Source organism: Rattus norvegicus, chromosome 3 (assembly GCF_021556685.1).
Source record: "Rattus norvegicus strain SHRSP/BbbUtx chromosome 3, alternate assembly SHRSP_T2T, whole genome shotgun sequence".
Lineage (NCBI taxonomy): Eukaryota > Metazoa > Chordata > Mammalia > Rodentia > Muridae > Rattus > Rattus norvegicus.
Window position 1 is genome coordinate 132,338,500 of NC_141536.1, and position 15,848 is coordinate 132,354,347.

General features: G+C 42.5%; 1 protein-coding gene across 1 annotated transcript in view; it reads left to right on the top strand.

Annotated features, from left to right (window-relative positions):
• The window catches only part of Slc24a3 (solute carrier family 24 member 3), a 502,316-nt gene that overhangs the window by 54,487 nt on the left and 431,981 nt on the right, over positions 1-15,848 (top strand).

Here is a 15,848-nt window from a genome sequence, read left to right on the forward strand (position 1 = left end):
CAGCTACTTCCAGTTCAATAAAACCAGCGCCCCGTGGCTCAGACAAGCGATGACAAGTAAAAATGCATAAACAAAAGGAAGGAATTCTTGTGTCTTTCTGACTCATACTGTATAGGCAGGGTGGCCACAAGTGGTTGGATCTCAGTGGCTCAGGAAGGCACTCAATGCACTAGGAAGTCTCTGGTTTCTGTTGGGGAAAGCTTCATGGGGTGAGGTTAGATCCCCAGTATGGTCCAGTCTTTTCAAAAGCAGCCTTGTTGTCAGAAATTTGAATTCTAAAGACAAACCCGGAGGATCAAATGCTGGCTGTGCCACTTAACAGCTCTGTGACTTTCAAGAGGCTACTTAACCTCTCTGTGCCAAACAATTTTTCTCTTTAAATGCAGATCATGAAATAATCAAGCAATAATAATAATGATTACATTTCCCACGCAGGCTTGTGACAAGCCATGCACTATATCTAAAGCTACCATATGCAACCCACTCAGAAGACTATCTGAAACATAATTACTATCACTCTAGTATCAGCTGTTACCATCAATTATTCTTATATGCTGAAGAAAGGATATATCTGCTCTTTTCCAGGAAGAGTAAATGCCTTTGATCTACTGAGAGGGGATTCATGGGGCATTATTGTTTTCAAGGAATGGAAGTTCATTGGCGATTACCCACCGTGCTTCCCATGCCCAGGTGTATTTGCATCTGGTTTCCATGACTACCCTCTAAAGCAGGGCTATGTGTATTTTCTTTCTGCCTAAGGACTTGAGTTATTTCTTTGTGGTGAATGATTAGTTTAACCTTTGATGCCCAACAGTAGCAGACAGTATTGGAATTCAACTGTCTGAAGGATGGAGCAGCCTTCCCTCTGCTCCCTCCCTCCTGTCCTCCCCCTCCTTCCCTTCCTGTTCTCTTTCAGCTCTTCCTACGAAACACTCTTTAGGGCAGTAGTTCTGAATCTGTGGGTCTCAACACCTTTGGCAGATATATATCATATAGCTATCATATATCAGATAGCTCGCCTATGGGATAGTTTCATTATGATTCATAACAGTAGCAAAATTACAGTTATGAAGTAGGCCTGAAATAAATTGTTTGCTTGATGGAGGGAATCACCACAGCATGAGGAACTATATTAAAGAGTGGCACCATTAAGAAGGTTGAGGGCCACTGCTTTAGGGTGATTGTGAATGATTTCCACCTAGTCTCAGGGCCTGAGCCTTGGATGAAAACAGGATGACAGCCATGATGTAGAATGCTTCTCGGGGAGAATAATGGACCTGTGGATGGGTTTTTATCTTTCTCTTCTTCATGTGACCCCAGTGTGTGTGAGGATGGAGCATGTTGCATAGGATGGGTTCTTGGATATGTAGATTCAAAGTCAGATGTAGCCAGTAGCAGGCATGTGACTATGGAAAAGCAAATCTTTTCAGAGCTTCTATTATTGGGGTGCGTGTGTATATGGTGTGTGTGTGTGTGTGTGTGTGTGTGTGTGTGTGTGTGTGTGTGTGTGTGTGTGTGTGTGGTGGGGGGTGGCTGTATGCACTCAGTATGGATCATGTGGACTGCACTTGCCCCATCAGACATTCGCTGTATCTCACTAGTGGCATTTTAATCATGCATAGTTTCAGCAACTAAAAGGAGTGTAGAGATAACGTAGGCAGTAACACGGGTAAACCTTGAACATGCTATGCTAAGTTAAATCAGCCATCCTCCAGAAGCCATGATGAAGAGTAGGCCATGTCCAGTGTAGGCACATCTGTGAGCTCGAGAGGCAGGTTAGCAGTCACATTAGGGTACAAATGTAGGTGACAAAAAGGGATCGCTGTTAGGTACAGAGTACTCCTTTGCCATGAGGAAAATATTCTTGAATTAGATGTTGATGAAGCAGCCTCATGCAGCTCTGTAAAAAGGGTTTAGTTGCTTTCACATGAGTGAAATTCTCATGAGTGAATATTCTAAGTTCATAATTTATATAATACATCACATCTGTATAAAGTCGGTAAAATGGTTTTACTACACAGGGAAAGGATAGTATCTGGGTTATGCCAGGCTAAATAAACAAATATTAGAATTCATTTCTCCTGTGTGGTCTCTTTCTTTTTCTATTTAAGCATCATTTTCAAAACTAGGTTTTTTTTAATAGCACCCCAGTGTGCATTTTTTTTTATTAACTTGAGTATTTCTTATTTACATTTCGAGTGTTATTCCCTTTCCCGGTTTCCGGGCAATCATCCCCCTAATTCCTCCCCCTCCCCTTCTTTATGGGTGTTCCTCTCCCCATCCTCCCCCCATTGCCGCCCTCCCCCCAACAATCACGTTCACTGGGGGTTCAGTCTTAGCAGGACCAAGGGCTTCCCCTTCCACTGGTGATCTTACTAGAATATTCATTGCTACCTATGAGGTCAGAGTCCAGGGTCAGTCCATGTATAGTCTTTAGGTAGTGGCTTAGTCCCTGGAAGGTCTGGTTGCTTGGCATTGTTGTTCATAAGGGGTCTCGAGCTCCTTCAAGCTCTTCGAGTTCTTTCTCTGATTCCTTCAACGGGGGTCCCGTTCTCAGTTCAGTGGTTTGCTGCTGGTATTCGCCTCTGTATTTGCTGTATTCTGGCTGTGTCTCTCAGGAGCGATCTACATCCGGCTCCTGTTGGCCTGCACTTCTTTGCTTCATCTATCTTGTCTAATTGGATGGCTGTATATGTATGGGCCACATGTGGGGCAGGCTCTGAATGGGTGTTCCTTCTGTGTCTGTTTTAATCTTTGCCTCTCTATTCCCTGCCAAGGGTATTCTTGTTCCCCTTTTAAAGAAGGAGTGAAGCATTCACATTTTGATCATCTGTCTTGAGTTTCATTTGTTCTAGACATCTAGGGTAATTCAAGCATTTGGGCTAATTTCACTTATCAATGAGTGCATACCATGTGTGTTTTTCTGTGATTGGGTTACCTCACTCAGGATGATATTTTCCAGTTCCAACCATTTGCCTACGAATTTCATAAAGTCATTGTTTTTGATAGCTGAGTAATATTCCATTGTGTAGATGTACCACATTTTCTGTATCCATTCCTCTGTTGAAGGGCATCTGGGTTCTTTCCAGCTCCTGGCTATTATAAATAAGGCTGCTATGAACATAGTGGAGCATGTGTCCTTTTTATATGTTGGGGCATCTTTTGGGTATATGCCCTAGAGAGGTATAACTGGATCCCCAGGCAGTTCAATGTCCAATTTTCTGAGGAACCTCCAGACTGATTTCCAGAATGGTTGTACCAGTCTGCAATCCCACCAACAATGGAGGAGTGTTCCTCTTTCTCCACATCCTCGCCAGCATTTGCTGTCACCTGAGTTTTTGATCTTAGCCATTCTCACTGGTGGGAGGTGAAATCTCAGGGTTGTTTTGATTTGCATTTCCCTTATGACTAAAGATGTTGAACATTTCTTTAGGTGTTTCTCAGCCATTCGGCATTCCTCAGCTGTGAATTGTTTGTTTAGCTCTGAACCCCATTTTTAATAGGGTTATTTGTCTCCCTGCGGTCTAACTTCTTGAGTTCTTTGTATATTTTGGATATAAGGCCTCTATCTGTTGTAGGATTGGTAAAGATCTTTTCCCAATCTGTTGGTTGCCATTTTGTCCTAACCACAGTGTCCTTTGCCTTACAAAAGCTTTGCAGTTTTATGAGATCCCATTTGTCGATTCTTGATCTTAGAGCATAAGCCATTGGTGTTTTGTTCAGGAAATTTTTTCCAGTGCCTATGTGTTCCAGATGCTTCCCTAGTTTTTCTTCTATTAGTTTGAGTGTATCTGGTTTGATGTGGAGGTCCTTGATCCACTTGGACTTAAGCTTTGTACAGGGTGATAAGCATGGATCGATCTGCATTCTTCTACATGTTGACCTCCAGTTGAACCAGCACCATTTGCTGAAAATGCTATCTTTTTTCAATTTGATGGTTTTGACTCCTTTGTCAAAATCAAGTGCCCATAGGTGTGTGGGTTCATTTCTGGGTCTTCAATTCTGTTCCATTGGTCTATCTGTCTGTCTCTGTACCTATACCATGCAGTTTTTATCACTATTGCTCTGTAATACTGCTTGAGTTCAGGGATAGTGATTCCCCCTGAAGTCCTTTTATTGTTGAGGATAGCTTTAGCTATCCTGGTTTTTTTGTTATTCCAGATGAATTTGCAAATTGTTCTGTCTAACTCTTTGAAGAATTGGATTGGTATTTTGATGGGGATTGCATTGAATCTGTAGATCGCTTTTGGTAGAATGGCAATTTTTACTATATTAATCCTGCCAATCCATGAACATGGGAGATCTTTCCATCTTCTGAGGTCTTCTTCAATTTCTTTCCTCAGTGTCTTGAAGTTCTTATTGTACAGATCTTTTACTTGCTTGGTTAAAGTCACACCGAGGTACTTTATATTATTTGGGTCTATTATGAAGGGTGTCGTTTCCCTAATTTCTTTCTCGGCTTGTTTCTCTTTTGTGTAGAGGAAGGCTAATGATTTATTTGAGTTAATTTTATACCCAGCCACTTTGCTGAAGTTGTCTATCAGCTTTAGTAGCTCTCTGGTGGAACTTTTGGGATCACTTAAATATACTATCATATCATCTGCAAATAGTGATATTTTGACTTCTTCTTTTCCGATCTGTATCCCCTTGACCTCCTTTTGTTGTCTGATTGCTCTGGCTAGAACTTCAAGAACTATATTGAATAAGTAGGGAGAGAGTGGGCAACCTTGTCTAGTCCCTGAGTTTAGTGGGATTGCTTCAAGTTTCTCTCCATTTAGTTTAATGTTAGCTACTGGTTTGTTGTATATGGCTTTTACTATGTTTAGGTAAGGGCCTTGAATTCCTATTCTTTCCAGGACTTTTATCATGAAGGGGTGTTGAATTTTGTCAAATGCTTTCTCAGCATCTAATGAAATGATCATGTGGTTCTGGTCTTTCAGTTTGTTTATATAATGGATCAAGTTGATGGTTTTCCGTATATTAAACTATCCCTGCATGCCTGGGATGAAGTCTACTTGATCATGGTGGATGATTGTTTTGATGAGCTCTTGGATTCGGTTTGCCAGAATTTTATTGAGTATTTTTGCGTCGATATTCATAAGGGAAATTGGTCTGAAGTTCTCTTTCTTTGTTGGGTCTTTGTGTGGTTTAGGTATAAGAGTAATTGTGGCTTCATAGAAGGAATTCGGGAGTGCTCCATCTGTTTCAATTTTGTGGAATAGTTTGGATAATATTGGTATGAGGTCTTCTATGAAGGTCTGATAGAATTCTGCACTAAACCCGTCTGGACCTGGGCTCTTTTTGGTTGGGAGACCTTTAATGACTGCTTCTATTTCCTTAGGAGTTATGGGGTTGTTTAACTGGTTTATCTGTTCCTGATTTAACTTCGGTACCTGGTATCTGTCTAGGAAATTGTGCATTTCCTGCAGATTTTCAAGTTTTGTTGAATATAGGCTTTTGTAGTATGATCTGATGATTTTTTGAATTTCCTCTGAACCTGTAGTTATGTCTCCCTTTTCATTTCTGATTTTGTTAATTTGGACACACTCTCTGTGTCCTCTGGTTAGTCTGGCTAAGGGTTTATCTATCTTGTTGATTTTCTCAAAGAACCAACTTTTGCTTCTGTTGATTCTTTCTATGGTTCTTTTTGTTTCTACTTGATTGATTTCAGCTCTGAGTTTGATTATTTTCTGCCTTCTACTCCTCCTGGGTGTATTTGCTTCTTTTTGTTCTAGAGACTTTAGGCATGCTGTCAAGCTGCTGACATATGCTCTTTCCTGTTTCTTTCTGCAGGCACTCAGCGCTATGAGTTTTCCTCTTAGCACAGCTTTCATTGTGTCCCATAAGTTTGGGTAGGTTGTACCTTCATTTTCATTAAATTCTAAAAAGTCTTTAATTTCTTTTTTTATTTCTTCCTTGACCAGGTTATCATTGAGTAGAACATTGTTCAATTTCCACGTATATGTGGGCATTCTTCCCTTATTGTTATTGAAGACCAGTTTTAAGCCGTGGTGGTCTGATAGCACGCATGGGATTATTTCTATCTTTCTGTACCTGTTGAGGCCCGTTTTTTGACCAATTATATGGTCAATTTTGGAGAAAGTACCATGAGGAGCTGAGAAGAAGTTATATCCTTTTGCTTTAGGATAGAATGTTCTATCAAAACTAGGTTTTTAAAGAGAAACTGTGCAACAATTGTGGTGAGCCTTGGAGCTGGGTTCTCCCTTTCTCTTGCTCTGTAACCATGTGAACATGTGTTTATAACCATGGACAGGACTGTCTTTTAAAAATTCATAGTCCTAGCTGAACAAAGGTTTCCTTAATCGAGCCTCCCCTGAGCTGCAATTGAGAGGAGTAGACAGGGCAATTGATTCTGGGGTAGCCAGGGGGCTCTAAGGTTGCCTGTGTTTCTCCATCCTGCCTGCTTCTTCTGGTAGGAATGTCTTATTTTCCTCCAAAGGCTCAATATCAACCCTTGAGCCCTAAGTACACCTGCAAAGAGAACCAAAAATGACCTCATTTTTTGAGTGATTCTTCCTGGAGAAGTTATTTTCTAAAGGTTTCTTCTGCCAGCTGCACTCACTGGCCATTGTGGGAACTTTCTGAAGTCTGACTTATACCCCTTTGCAAACTAGAATCTTGAAGAGTTGTAGACTGTCAGTCTGAGAAGGAAGCGATACACCCAGATTACTTCAGGAAACATACCTATATTATTTTTCTCCTGACGCGACATAATACCCAGAAAGATCAACTTAGGAAAAAGTTCATGTAGACTCTATTCTGGGGCTGTAGTCTATGCCACATGCCTCTAGAGTCAAGAGGCAGAGAGGAGTGAGTGTTGGTGTTCAGCTCACTTTCTCCTTTGTTTTCAGCCCACAATGCCATTCCATGGGATGAAATTGGCCACATTTAAGGTGTGGCTTCTATGGCTTGCTTTTCAATTACCGAGTCTATATCCCTTCATAGTTATACACAGAGGTTTGCCCCCTGAGTGATGTTGGACAGCATTAATCATTAAGCCAGAGTTGTGGGTGTGGTTCTTATCCATAATGTTACCTGTGTAATATTATGTACCTATTTTCACTGAGACCACACTTGTGGCAGTGTTCAGTCTTGGGGACCCAGGCCAACATGCAGCTAGCTCTTCTCCAGCTAGTTGCTTCCTATCCCATGAGCTCTTCCTGCCTATGGCAAAGCTGTGGAACAAGGCAAATAAGTGCCTAGGTCTTTTCTGACGATAACTGGATACAAGGAGGACCAGTCCAAGAAGCAGAGATGAGGTGGAAGATATGAATGAGCTTTGTCTTCCTTGTAACTTCCTCGCTAGGTACAAACTTTGAGAGATCGCCAGAGAAAACCAGGCTGGGGTGGAGCCTACACAGCCATGATCAAGCACAAGGTCAGGGCAGATGGGATCGATTGGTGGAATACTGTGCAGATAGCATCTGGGCCTATCTGGTTCTAGCAGTAAGTCACCAGTAAAACAGTCCAGCTTAGTAGAAGGCTTCCTCTTGAATGTGAGTGCAGGAATAGACCCCAGGTCACAAGTAGATTAACTGGGCAATTCTCCTAGGAACAGAGATCTCATAAGGAAGTACACATAAGATATCATAGAGGTGCACAGAGAGTGTTTGCCCCTGAGCCGGGTTATTTCATGGCTCAGTCCAGAGAAGACTTTTGTCCATGAGGCCTTGCTAATTGAGGTTAAGCCTTCTAACACCTCTGTTGAGAAGACAGGACAAAGTCCTCTGGGAGAAGTTCCAAGGTAGAGCGTGAGATGCTGGGAGAATTGAGGTGTCTCTGGAGTAAGGACTTGAGTAGGTGTAGTTCTGGAGTAGGCCTCATGCCACCAAGATGTCTGTGCCTTGGTGATACGTTCAGGATGCTTGGTTACAGTGGGTGCCAGCATATTGTCACAAGGCCCTGAAGTAGAGTAATCATGATCTTAGAAGCTCCTATGAGTGGCAGTAGGCTGTTGTGTTTAATGCTCAGCTAAGTGATGAGTGCACTGGCCACATAGCCAGACATGACCTCACCTGGAAGGGTTCATTTTGCACACTCAATTTGGCCATGATGCTTGCTCTAGTTTCAGATACTACAAATTGGGGATTAAAATATTAATGCACTAATGAAACCTTAGTGACATTGCCTCTGATATTTTATATAAAATCATACATTTTAAAGCATAGAGTGCCATTCAGATGCCCACCGGGGAGATTCTATTACTCATGTTCGCTGTGCCTCTAGATTTACTATTTTTCTCTCTCTAATGTAAAATCGCTTTCAGAATCCCCTATCATATCTATTAAAACAGTCCGATCCCTCCTTGTTTCAGATGCAAACACTAAGGGGAAAATGATATTAGTGACGTGGCTCATAGTTCAAATGTCTGGAGTATAAAGAACTAAAATATTAATAAGAGATCCTTGGGTTAGAGATAAAAAGAAGTGGATTATGGCCACAGTGCTCCTACAAGCACTAAGGTGGGGTGATACCTTAAATGTGCCAGGACTATTACCGGGCTGATTTTAGATTCAGCATTGCTAATAGTCTACCTATAGCACAGATTCATCATGTAGTTTATGATCTTTGACGAGCTGTTAGACTCGACTCCAAGACATTTCTTTTCCACTTCAGGAGTAGCAATAACAATAATTATGCCACAATGTGACTGTCATATTGAGATGTTGAAATGCAATGGGAATGTCCATCGTTGATTGTGTCTGGCATAATGTGGGCATAGCTAGAATGACAAATGTTTAAAGGACAAATGTGCAAATATCACTGAGGAGGAGACATTACTATATCTGTGCTGTGTTTAGAAGAAATAGTAGAAAGGGAATCATTGATTGGAAAGTTCAGTGGACTAAAACTAGACTCAAAGAACTGGTGATTAAAACAAAAAAATTCTCAGCTCACAACCTGTGCATCCTCTATGACTGTGGAAAGAGCTGATTTGGTTGCTTCGGAGGAAGATAACTTACTGGTTTATTGCTTCCCATCAAAGAGTTATGAGACCCCTGACCTCTCTGAACCTTTGGAGAAGCCCGAGGGACAGCACTGCTCATGGTATCATTTGCTATATATGCTCTCTGCCCTCCCATAAGAAACTCCTCTGTCAAGGGAGACACACTTCTCTGACTTAGAGAGCTCCCGTCTGTCATGCCTGTCATCAGTACAGAGGTGCCAACTGAAAACATGGATCAGGGAGTACAAAGTAGCAAGGAATGACTTTCTATAGCACCTCAGATGCCTCCAGCCCCTCGTGTGGCTCAACTTTTGCTTCATGCTGCCACAGAAAACAGTGACATTTATAACACTACCATGGCTTCAGTGAACATCTCTGAGGTGAATGTGGCTCTCAGAGAGTATCCCATTCCAGCCTCCTTCTCTCTTCCTCTGCCTTGGTATGAACCTGCCTTTCCAGGTGGCCCTGGTAGACAAGGCACTCTTCCTCACCTAGCAGATGGGCATGATTTGACTTGATGGGTGTGGGCTCTGAGAAAGAGGAGAGAAACTTTGCAGTGAGAATTGACTACCTTTATGAAAATTCTTCTTGTCTGGGTGGGCAGACCTGTGGGACAGTTCACATGTGGAGAGCCAATTTCTCAGGAGTTCCTGTAGCAGTAAGGACACATAGGCCAGAAAGATGCAGATGCCAGACAGGAAACAGAGTCTTCTGGTTCATGGCAGTGCTATGCCACAGCAGAAGGCACGGCACTTCATATTGTCAGAAATAAAACAACAAAAATGCTTCATTTGCCTGGTGATTCCATCACAGATGATTCTAATAGAGTATGGGAGTATCAAGGCTCCAGTAGTGAACAGATCCATGATCACATCTAGAACCCAGTTTCATATTTTTCCCTTCCCTTGTGTTTGCTTCATCTCAAAACCAGCTTTTTTCGTGGTGGCCAGGAGACTGCCTTGGTTCCAGGGCTCACCTTGTTACACAGACAGCAGTGCATAACATTGGCAATTGTTTGTGAAAAGCAAGAGGACCTTTCATCCTTATTAGAAGCTCTTACCAAACTTCCTTTTATGCCTCACTGGTGATTACTTATCTCTCTCAGACCAGAGACACGTCACACACAACTTCCTGCTATTCAAACAAGAGTGGCACAACTGTGAAGTTAAGCAAGCTACTTCATCACTATGATTTTCTGCTGGTACAGTAGGGATGGGCAGAAGTGATCATGAGAAAAAGGCATGTTCATGACATCTACCATGGGGCTTACTAAGTACCAACCCCAGTCTGTGCTTGACACACACCTGTTCCATCACCCATTTATCTTTCTGCCATGGAAAGATCATATGTAATTCTAGAAGAGACAGTATGCCATGTTCAATGCCAGAATCCCTTGCCTTACGACCCCCTTATATTGTGGGGTGGGTGTGTGTGTGTGTGTGTGTGTGTGTGTATGTGTGTTTTGATGTTGTTTCTTGACCACAGAAGTTATAATGAACAGGACATCTCATAGCATTCAGAAAGGACTGGGCCAGTGTAGCTTTGAGGGACAGAATGTGAGCTAGAAAGCAGGGAGCAGGCAGCCTGCAAGCAACAAACTGTACTGAGTAGGACCCAGAGCCCTCAGCGAGGTGTATGTGGTGGAAACCCAATCCTAAGTAATTGGGTTTCATTTTCAGTGAATGATTTCCAAGGGGGAAGTCATTGGAAGCTTGCCTCAGAGGTCTGTGCTGCTCATTGGAATTCTGAGAAACAATGGAAATATAGGGGTCCTCGGAAAGTCAGCATGAGGAATGATGAGATCCAGTCAATCCTGCTTACAGGTCAGAAGGTATGTGATGGTGGTAGCACCCCACCTTCCTCAGCCTGTCACTCGCTGTCAGGCTCAGTTAGTGTCTTCTTTCTCCAGCTTGCCTTTCCTCAATCGGCCTGAGACTCAGGCTGAGACAGGAGGGCCTGGAGGGATCTTTTTTTTCCATTAGACCCTAGTGTAATCCTGTTGCTGGCTTTAGTTTCCAGCTTGGATAGGTGTAAGTATGACCCAAAGAACAGCAGACAGTGAGAGTGAAGTGACTTTGTGTTGAAACAGAAAGTGTACCGCCAGCCCCCTCCATTGTCCTGGCCTCTTTGGGAGATGGCAAAGGGGTTGTTTCTCTTCTGGAGTCATGTTCCATGGTAAGTGAGAAAAGAGGAAAACATCATTAGAATGTTCATCACAGCTCTGAACCCATTTACTTCTGCGCATATCTTCCCATTTGCTTCAAGTGACTTTGCAGCAAAGACAGGGCCAAGGTTACTTTTGGTCAATGACATCATTTGGATTCCCTCTAGACATCCCATCTGCTCTCCTTGGGTTCCAGCCACAGCTGTAGCAAGTCAGGTCACTTTAAATTCAGATGCCCATTGAAATAATAGGATAGACCTTGTTTCATTCTGAGACCCTTTCTAGCTGGGGTATCCCTGAGACACAGAAGCTAACTTGACCCTCTCAAAATATAGGCTGGAATTTGTAGAGTTTGTGTTTTTAGGAGCAACTCTCTAAACTGGTGGAACTGTAGCAAAACAGCACTCATTCTTCAGATGGACAATTTGGAAAGGTGTTCTGGACGCATCACTGAATGTCCAGTAGACTCGGGCATTGATATGAGTAAGGGCCTCCACGGTATATCATGGTACATTCCCCATCTCCCACCCTGTCTTGCCTTGCAGTCTCCCTCAGCCTCCTCTCCCTCCTTCTCAAAACAAACTGCTTATATCCAGGTCTTTGTCTTCTTAAAGTTGGCTTTTGGATCACCCAAACCAGGACACTTCCACTGTTAGCAGCACTGAATTGCCATGAGAAGCATTCCTGCACTACCACTATGGTCTTTGGGGCCTTTCGCCCCTGAATGTTAGCTGCCAAGGCTGGCTGGGTATCTGGGGAGCTGCACTTAGACTATCAGGATCCTCTTCCAGTGGTCCAGCTTTCCCACCTGTCGCCTGGAATTGATCTCTTTATGCCCAGTGTCCATCTTAATCTCCACAATAGCCCAGTGCTCTTGGAGATCTGTTCCTTTGTTTTATAGATGGAGTCTGAAAGGCTCGCTATGCATAGCAGCATGAGGGATGTTTGTTCAGAAAAAAAAAAGCAGCTCTCTATACCTTGGTGGATGCAGAAGGAAGGCAAGCTGGTTTGGATGAGAGCAGTGTTGATTTATTCTTTTAGCTTTCATCAGATTTTACACGAGGTGGGATTTCAGGAAAAATAGGTCATAGACCGGGTGGGAATCTTTCCATTGTTCTTTCAGAAAGACCAACCTAGACTGGCTCAGACTGCCAATGGAAATCATTGTAGCATGTGCCCGAAAAACTGGTGGTCATCTTGGATTCATCTGTCAAAGTCAACACATGATGTCATCTGGGCCTTGGCTGCTTGCCTTTTGATGTTGTCTCTGGTCACCTTTGTGTGCCTGATGCGTCCTTCTACTCAAAAGCTCTGGCTTTTCTAGCTCCAGGTTCACATTCACTGGGGGAGAATGAGTGAACCTCATTCTTGTGAACTTTTGCTTGACTGGCCTGGTTCAGTCATAGCCATTTGTCAGAACCAATCATCATGACCCATGAGATAATGGCCTTTTATTAATATGTTCATCAGTTTTTCACTCCTATAACAAAACAATGGATAATTTACTTGCAAAGAGGAAAGGTTTCTTGTGCCTCCTGTGTTTGGAAGTTGCCATTATCAATTGCCTAGTTGCTTTGGAACTGTGGCGAGTGAGGAAAAGCATCATGGTGGGGCACGCACAGAAGAGCAAAGGTGTTCACTTGTGGTAGCTGAGAAGTGTAAGAGAGAGAAGAGGGAACCAGCATCCCATATCTTCTTTAAGGCATGCATCCTGTCTCCTAAGACCTCCCACTAGGCCTCACCTCCCAAAGGTGAGGCTTTATAGGAACCTTCAAATTGTTGCAGTTAACCTGTGGGTTCTGTGTAGGCTTCAGGGGTGGATAGAGCTTCCTGTCAGAAAGGGTAGAGTGGGTGTGGTGAAGGGTTGCTTCGGGATTCAGACTAGAAGTCTTAGGATAATTCAAATTAAGAGAGAAGAGATGCAAAGGGCAATGGGGAAGTATAGACAAAGTTCCAGTGTGGCCAACACTATAAATTTCTCAGTAGAGATTTAGCAAATTCTTCTGTTCAAGACCTTCCTAGAGACCAACAAGCAAAGAATAACCATGCCAGGAAGCCCATTACTTAAGTGAGCGATGAAAAGTATACATGGCTGTCACTCATGCAACCATCATTCAGAGACACATTTCTTACTCTCCGTGAGGCTATGAACTGTTCTTCCTCACTATGAATGCCTTGTCCCCTCATCCCTGGTCCCTGTCATCCCCCACCATGCCCAGGGAGAATCCTGGTACTTCTTGTCTTTGAAGACTTTCTCCTTAGGACCACAGAGGGGGGAGGGGAAATGCCTTTTATTTCTCCTCCCTCAGCCAGACACTCTCCTGATGTTTTTATTGTTATGTGACTTAAGAGGAGCCCAGGATGAGGGGGAGTCTTAGTCCCTATTCAGTCTCTTCTGCAGCAGCAGGATGATGTAGCCTGAGAGGAGATGTAGGCAATTTTGTACTCATACCCAGCAATAAATTGGAGTGTTTATTCAAGCACAGATGATGGGGAAGGCCGTGCTTTTGAAGAGCCAAGTGATGTAGTGTGGTCAAATTCTATTCAATTGGAAGCAAAATGTGAGTTTTTAAGAAAAACGAGGAACATATTAGTCAGGTTTGTGGGAGTCAAATGGAGTTGCTATATGGAAAATAGTCACAGGGGGCACACCAGCAGAGCATGGCATAGCTGGGATGGATGGAGTCATTTGAAGCTGGAATCTGCAAATTGTTCTGAACAATGTGAATCTTGTGTCTTTAATACTTTATTATGTGTGAAAATGATGTATTTTATTGAGGCCTTGTACCTAATTTTGGATTTCTATTTTACATTTAAAAGAAGAACACTTATATAATGTAACCTTAGATCCTATAATATCCAGAAACATACATTCAAGAGGTAAAAATAAAAATGAGAATGGACTTTAAAATTATATTTTTTCACAGAACAAACTATTTAGATTTTAATGAGAACATGAACATGAATGAACATTGTTCTACTGAGTAGACATGACTCAACACTTATTCATTTCTGAACGTGTGACTTTCTAGAAACGTGCCTAGAGCTCTGACTACTTTGCATTTTATTTAGTATCGAAACTTAATGGCTTAGATAATCCAGCAAGGCACACGGTTCTAAATGGCACTGTAAGTGAGATCTACTAAATGAAGACACTGACTTTTCAATCATAGCCAGTTATACAAAGAATCCTCATCTTGGCCCAGCTGGTTAATCTGCCAGTTTTTTTTTTTTTTTTTTTTCCCGGAGCTGGGGACTGAACCCAGGGCCTTGTGCTTCCTAGGCAAGCGCTCTACCACTGAGCTAAATCCCCAACCCAATCTGCCAGTTTTTTAGGTGGTACAGTTATGTACTCTTAGTATATTGTTCAAAACTCCTTGTTTTGGAATGTTTTTAAGTAGATCATACAATTCCACCTAATTTATTCTGATTGGGACATACAGACTGTTTTAGAGTCTATGATCTTTATCGTCTGGTAAGGGGACACAAAATGTCTTTATATTTGTTTTTCTAATGGTCTTTCCATATAGAGCAAAAACTTTCTCACTAGCTATTCAAATGTCATTTCGAAAGATACATGTTTGTCTGTGGGAAAGATACATGTGTGCTCTCTGAAAATATTGGCTAGGAGCATACTTACCTGGTAATCATCTCCTTCCCAGAAAATTGTAGCATATTTATAGTAGTTGTCATTTTATAATAGGGGGAAAAAAGCACACTTCATATTTAAAAATAATTTTTACGTCTACTTATTGTGCCTCTGCACTCAACTCTTCATTTGTATGATCCTTATGGAGCATGCACAGAAATCGGAATCAGAGCACGGCTTACAGGAGTTAGTTTTCTCCTTCCACCAGATAGGTGTCAGGGCTCAAACTCAAGTCATCAGGCTATGTGGGCAGGAACTCTTACCCACTGCGCCATCTCACTGGCTCTAACTCACTAGTTATAAAGAAGGCTAGTTACTATCTGTAAGGAAAACAAATGGTCTGAGAGGGTAGTAAGAAAGTAAGGTATTGGTGCTGAGCTTGGATCCTTGACATGTCAATGGACCATCAAGAGGAAATTGGGCTCCGGGAAGGATGCACGGGTCATTAGAACAATCCTATTTACTACATCTAGTAGTAGAGGGCATGTCATGGAGAAAGCTTTCTGGAATCTTCATCCCTGCATCAGTTTCTCAACCGTCCTGCCTTGGCACTCCCAGCATCCTCAAGCAGCAATTCTGACTTTTTCTCATGCCTTTAGTATCAACCTCTAGGCAGTCCCTTTGGCTTTATTAAGGACTCATTGAACTTGCTTCTTCCCACGTCTGATTCCTTGAGGATTGGTGAATTGGTGTGCATGTATAAGGCGGGACAAAGAAGTGGTCAGTATTTTGGTAGGTAGTAGTGATAAATATGGACCTTTCCTCTCAGTTGCTATGTATAGTGAGCTTGCAATCTTGTTTGGATTGGGCATAGTTTCTATAGCTAAATGATATGGCTGTATACCGTTCATCTCACAGGAGAGCCCATCAGATTCTTAGGGTCCTCCCACCTGCCAGACACAATGTGCACATGGCATGAACAAGAGAAGCTAACAGGATCCATGGCTTCCCTGGGGTTTGAAGTTCTTTTCTTGGACACCCTGCCTCTCCCCAGAACCCTTTCTGCACATATTTGCACATATTTGATAGAAACCAGTGCATAGTACACTTAGGCTCAATTTCTTCCT